This window comes from Sturnus vulgaris, chromosome 1, assembly GCF_052056855.1.
Source record: "Sturnus vulgaris isolate bStuVul1 chromosome 1, bStuVul1.hap1, whole genome shotgun sequence".
NCBI lineage: Eukaryota > Metazoa > Chordata > Aves > Passeriformes > Sturnidae > Sturnus > Sturnus vulgaris.
Window position 1 is genome coordinate 142,341,085 of NC_142243.1, and position 7,140 is coordinate 142,348,224.

Below are 7,140 nucleotides of genomic sequence, written 5' to 3' on the forward strand. Positions count from 1 at the left end.
ATATAGAAAGGTTTTCTTGGTCCTAATTTACTAATTTATGATGGCCACGTATGAGGTAATAGAGAGGGAAAGTAAGGCTACAATAGGACCCTAAACAGAAGGAATCAGTCACTAGGGAAAAGCAATGGAAAGGGGAAACAAGGACTGCTTTGGAAACAGGGATATTTCTGGTCTCTCTCAGGCACTAGGAAGTCTGATGCTATGAGTACATACCATTCTGGATGAACACCTGTGGCCCAAAGAGACACAAAATTCAGAAACTTCGTTAAAGTAACCTCTGAAACTATACAAACTATACTTCTAGTGCAATGGATCGTCAGTTTACAAAGATTGTCAGGATACCGAGAAAATCTGCCTACTGAGGGTTTAAGGAGTATTACTGCTATATGTGGGCACTCAGATAATATATCTTAGGGTATGATAACATCAGCAAATATATGTAAAAACATGCAGGTTCAGTCTCCTGTTTCTCTTTCCTTAGATTCTAAGATTTCAGCATTTATTTTTATTCAAAATGTCTCACTAGAACCCTTATTCAGAACAAACATTGACTCTCTGTATGTCCCACATGGATTCATGCCAGGTGTAGTAATATATCAAGGGTTTTCTTCTGCAAGAAAACATTTGCTGTATCACTATTCTCCTGTATCTCCATAGAGGTCCAGGCTTTCAACCAGGGAGTGTCCAGGCCATCGCCCACTGGCCTGCTGATAAGACACTTGCATCAGTTTAACAGTGCTGGTGCGCTGCATTGCATCAAAGTCCACCAAAAGGGTGGACCAGCAAAGCTGCATCATTTGCTGCTATAGGAAACAGCCACGCCCAGTAGGGGAAAAAAGCCACGCCAGTAAAGTGACAGCGCAGTGATGCGAGTCAGAAACCTCAGCACTTCACACCTGAGCCACGCTGCTGCTCAAAGATCCACAGCACAGCCTGGCCCTGCGCAATGCTTACCTCACTCACGTCCATTTTAGTATGAAATCCTTCTTTCTTTGGCTCAGCAGACACTGAGCTGTGGTCAAAATTGCCTTTCTAGCTACTATGGGCCTTCTAAACAATTACCTGTTTAGAAGCCCTACATCGTATTGCCATTGACTGAGCAGAAATTAACGATGGGAATGATTTATTTTTATTTCTTCTTTAGTTGTCACTACTGATTCCTTAATTGTTGCTCATTTAGAAAACTAAAATAATAAAAATGTGTCTATTGTTTTTCTCATGCTCTCTACTGTTTGAGCAACCAATTCTTTCTATAAAAGACATCCTTTTTGAGAACAAAACTAGGAAGTTCTAGTTAAATTTTTGGTAATACCTACTGTGTAGTTAAAAACATAGGTCCAGTCTTATCCAGATGACTCAGTTTTCAGTTTTTCCAAAGGTTAGTTTCCAGTTTTTCCATTCTTTGTTATTGTACGGTTTTAAATGTACACACTTCAAAGAAGCAAATATATGCAAATCCCAGAGAGTTTATAGTCTAAATTTGGCTCAGTTTAAATCTAAAGGATTTGAATTGTTATTACATCTGTTTCTCATGGCAGTATGTGACTACTGTGAAGATCAGTCAGTAATCTTGTCCTTTAATTTATTCTTGAATGTATTTTAAAATGATGCCAGTATAATTTAATTTTTATTTTTTCCAATGTAAATTCAGTTTGAAATTTTTCTGTTTCATCTAAAAAGAAGGCTTCCTTTCACCACAATTAAAAATCAAGACAATTCATTTGCATAGTCTAAAATTAAGGTTAATTGCCTGGTATACAAATGTTTCATTTGTACTATGGAGATAAATACACTTCATGAACAAATTGGTATTTAAACTTCAGCATAATTTTCAGATATTCTGCTAAGAATTAAAGCAATTACGGTACAGTAAATAAGGAAGACCAAAATACAGTGTGTGTTGGAACTCATGTCCATTGAGTTCCATCCTGACCTATCAATTTTAAAGCACCATAAATAAGTTGTCTTCATTATTAATAATACATTAAATTACTGCACGGCTCTTTCAAATGTTTGTGATTAAGTCAAATACTTTTCAACCTTTTGCACTTAGGTTCTCATGAAGGTCAATTCTTAAAAAATAAAAACAAAACTTCTCCATTACTGGTGGTTTTTTTGCACTTTTGGGGTGTTTTTAACCCAGCTCGGAAAGTGCCCTGAATGCCCTGGCCTGAGACAGACAATGTAACTGATCTTCCTGTCCCAATATTTTTTCTCAAGAGCTGCCACAAGCACTGATTTGTATGCAGCACTCCGTATTTTGCTGAATTTCTCCTCGGGCTCTGCTCTGACACATGCATTCCAGATGGTATTTAAAAAAGCAAGTTTGTGACTATGATGTACACTCTTGCTAGCATATAGCAAACCACATTATGCAGTGACATTTTGGAAGAAACTGAGGCAAGAAGCCTATTTTTGTTTTCAGCTTTGGTCAAGTATATCTGTCAGGCAGTGAAATCATAATTTGCAAGTGCAGAACAACAGTTCATATATAAATAACTTTCTCTTAGGAGAAAGGACAACATGTTTTAATTACTTTTGATTAACTGTAGTAATCATTTTTCCTTGACATTCTCCCTTGAAATCTGAGATACAAATCCGCTCTTGAGTTACACACCCATCCTCCAATTCCTTCCAATCTAAGCTGCTTTGCTCAATCACTTCCAAGTGATTGGCAACAATAAATTGCATTTTTGAGCCACCAAACAAGAAATTCAGGACAGTCAAAGTCACACTTTTACCATGTGAAATAGAAGGAAAAATACCATAGCTTATGATTGGATTAGAACCTGTGTACTCTAAAATCTTCAACATTCCAAAGCAGATAATCCAAAGTGTGTCCAATATGTTGGGACCTTCTCTGAGGAACAATTTCAGGCTTTGTTTACAGCAAGTCAGCTTTGCTGTACAGAAGAACAGGAGGTCCTGGAAAGGGACTTGCTAAGCAAGTACATACAAACAGAAGTTTTCACCTCTAAGCCATGGCTGCTCTTAGGTGATCCACAGGTGAAATGGTTTCTGAAAGTGGCATTTAAAAATACCACAAAATCACCGTGTTACTCTATTCTGAACATTAGATAGACATTAGAATACAAATATTTGCACTCTAGCTGGTAGTTCAGACTCTTGATTTCAGTGTGGGCCACCTGCCACAGATCACATGTAAAGTACATGAAAAATGAGAATAACTGAAAACACTGATTTCTTGCCACTTGGCATTTAGTTCACAATACGTCCTTTTACCAAAAGCTCCAAGCAAAAAGGGTTTATACTTGCTGGGAATTCTTTATATGGCAAGTCAAAGATGTTTCCTACCAGTGTATTTAATTTGAAAATGTCCTGGTTTTGACTGGGATAGAGTTACTTTTTTCCAGTAGCTGGTACAGTGCAGTGTTTTGAATTTATGGTGAGAATAATGTTGATAGCACACCGATGTTTTGGTTGTTGATAAGTAGTGCTTAGTTTAAATCAAGGATTTTCAGTTTCCCATACTCTGCCTATGAGGATTTGCACAAAAAGCTTGGAGGGAGCATAGCCAGGGTGGCTGACTGGCATATTCTGTACATAGAACATCATGCTCAGTATATAACTCGGGAGAATTGCCCAAGAGCCAATGATCACAGGGACGTGCTGGGCATCAGTGAGTGAGTGGTGAGCAACTGTGGTGTGCATCACCTATTTTTCATGGGTTTTATTCTTCTCTCTCTCCTTTTCATTACATTATTACTATTACTATTACTATTATTACTATCTTTTGCTTCCATTATTACACTGTTCTTATCTCAAACTGTAAGTTCTACTTTTTCCAATTTTTCTTCCCACTGGGATGAGGAATGAATGGCTGTGTGGTACTTTGTTGCCAGCTCTGATTAGACCATGACAAGAACATAAAGAGTTATAAATGAGAGAAAGTCTGGATTTCTGAAACTGCGCTAGAAATTCAGCTCTCAGTATTTGCTAATCCTGGATAGATGGAATGTTGTTAGGATCTGACACAATAAATCATGCAGCACACAATCAGTACAAGTAAACTTGTTTGTATTGGGGATTTCAAGGTTTCTGTGATTTTGTTTCTTAAAATGAAAAATATTTTTTCCCAGCTGTGGAGAAATAGTATAAGAATTTGAAACTATCTCTAGACTCAGCATTCTTGTACTGGCCTTTTTGATTCCATTATGTATCAACCCACTTCTGCTTAATAATTTTTAAAGTATTTAAGTTTATGGCTATTCAAGAAGAAAACTTTGAAAACGTCCTTCCTTTTTCTTCCTAGCACGTTTTGTTTCCAGTAAACTGAAATATATGTTTAGGCATTTGTAATATTAATTACTGGGAAAGGCTTTTTTTCTTTTTTTTTTTTTAGTAAGTGCAGCTGATCAGGTGGAGTTTTTCTTTCATACTGGAGCTTAATAGGTTTCAGATATAACCAGTGAATGCCTGTAATGCTTCCTTGCAGTCGTTCTTCTCTCCTGTCTTCTGTTACACTCTTCCCACGTATTCCTAGCTTTCTCCTCCCAACCTACTAGCCACAGTTTGTGATCATTTTTAACTTCTAGAGTTGATCAAATGGTGGAACTAATGAGGAAACTGGCAGGTAGTAAGTGGTCCAGGAAGAAGAGCACAAGGACAGCTCTGCTAGGAAGGGAGGGACTGAAGGCAAGCATCAGAAATACAGAAGACACATTGATTTTTAAATGTTTTCTCAGTCAAATATGCCAACTTTTTAAATACTTTGAGTGCTCATGCTCCACAGGAGTTTAACTGACATCAGTTTACAGTAATTTTTCAGAAATTAAAGCATACCTTAGATCTCCATCAGCTCAGTGGTATTCATGTAGTACCTGACCTGGGAGCAGTTTGATACTGAAACACAGTTAGAATGGTTTTACCTGATCCATAGAACCAGAAAGGCATGTATTGCTGATGTATATGAAAATATCTGTTATTGATAATGTCTGAAAATATTCCCAAAATGCAATGCACAAGAAGTTGCATTGTATTGAAGAATACAATTTCTTAACAATTGTAATCCATGATATATTTCATTAAATAGAAAACGTTTTTTTTAAAAAAAGACTACATAATCAAATTCATTAAGTAATCATGAAAGCTTCTGTAACTGTGGGTCTGAGGCTAGTCCATCTCTGGAAGATAAAATACAAACTAGCTAGATTTTGGCACAGTAGATGGATCAGAAAATTTTAGAATTCATGAGAGAGTACAGTATATATTGTTGGTCTAGTTGTTGTCAGGTAATTCGATTTGACCTCTCTTTCATCTGACTTTTCAGACTCCTGTGATGTCAATTAATGTAATTATTTTTTGTGTGTTGATGTGAAATCTGTATTTAGATGGAAACTACTGTTTTACTATACTGTACTTATAGCACGGTTGTGCTCTATTGGTAGGCACATCTTTTGAGTTAAATTTGTCAAAGACAAATCTGACTCTCAAAGTTATACTTGTCAGCTTTCCAACTTATGCTTTTCTGCATTCCAGCATTTGCTCAAAGTGATAACCACAGTGCAAGCAATAACTGTGATCTCCCTTCTGGTTACATTGCAGCTCCTGTACTGAATGTACCTGTCAGTGCTTCACAAGTCTGGAAGCAGCTTTGCACAGAATAAATCTTCTCCAACAGCCGCTTCAGTGTTGTCCATCTGACACTGCAGGGATAATACAGGTGTTACAGGATATTCTGAGCCGGAAAGGACCCACAGGGATCATAAAGTCCAACTCTTAAGTCAGGTCCATACAAGGATTAAATCCACAACCTTGGCATTATTAGCACCGTACTCTATCCAACTGAGTTGGTCCCAGGGTTAATACATAGGTGCTGTTTTGGATATCACCACTGGCAGCTGTGAATGGCCCCCAAATGTGCAGTCATGCCCTGGTGACATACCAAAGACAAAAGTCACAGGTTGTGTCCTGCTCTCGGACATTGAGGTTGCAGCACAGAAAGATCTTTTAAAAGAGTATGAAAAAATATATCAGGATTATACTTTGATACAATTGTAAGTGATGTCTGGAAACAAATCCTGATTTCATAGTCAGAATTACATTGACTTCCAACTTAGTTTGTTAAGTGTCCTCCAAGTCATCATAGAAGCTGTCCCACAAAAAGTGGTGCTTGAAAGGGGAGTGAAGAGATAAGCAATCCTCTTTCCCAAGCTGATCATGTAATTCAAAATAAATTCCATTCTCTGTATGCAGAGGCATTATGGTGAACTAAAAATCATCACAATGAACATGAATGAAACATCCCCATAAGTGTGACATGAATAAAATGAATATTCCTACTGCAAGGTAACCTTGTAGGCAAGGCTGAAGTCTTGAGAAAAATTGTAGAATAGAGATTCTGAGACAAACTATGTAACATTAATGAATGTTGAACAAGGTTGTCCAGGAGCATAAATCAGCCCACCATTAAATCAAGTACTGGAAGTTCATAGAAATACAATATTTCATATCAAATGAGTATCAGGTCTTAAAATCTTTTAGGAGTGAAAAAGTAGTTTCCTCACTGAATTTATCCTTTTTTTTTAGCTATGTACTTTTTCTTCATGTATTCTTGCATTTCACAATTCCTATTTGCAGTTGCTTTACACTTCAAAGTTGTAATTTAACTATTTTTCTGTACAAATTTTCTGGGACTATCTGTTAAAATTTTCTCATGGATATTTTACTATTACATATAGGTATGGCTATATTTGTTTCTTTGATCAAGTAGAACAATTAATTGCAGCATTTAAGGGGTGACGTGATTTATAGAGAATTATGATGGAAGTTAGTGCAATGTAGTGGATGAAAATAGCTATTAAATGAAGAATGAAACCAAAAGCTGTTCAGCCATAAAAACCTATATATTATATATACAGTATAATAGCCATGCTACTTAATTTCTAGTACTATTAAGCATGTCAGTGTAGTTTTTCTGTCTTCATAATCATGAATGATTTTTACAGGATGTTGTAATTTCATTCTGTTAATAATAAAGATCTATTTTATATAAGATAACCCACAAATAATAATTTTTTTAGATTAATGAATCATACTTTATATGAAGGGTGCATTTATAAATACTTCATGTAAAATTAACAGATGATCAATAAATGTTATAAGTGAATTACATATAGA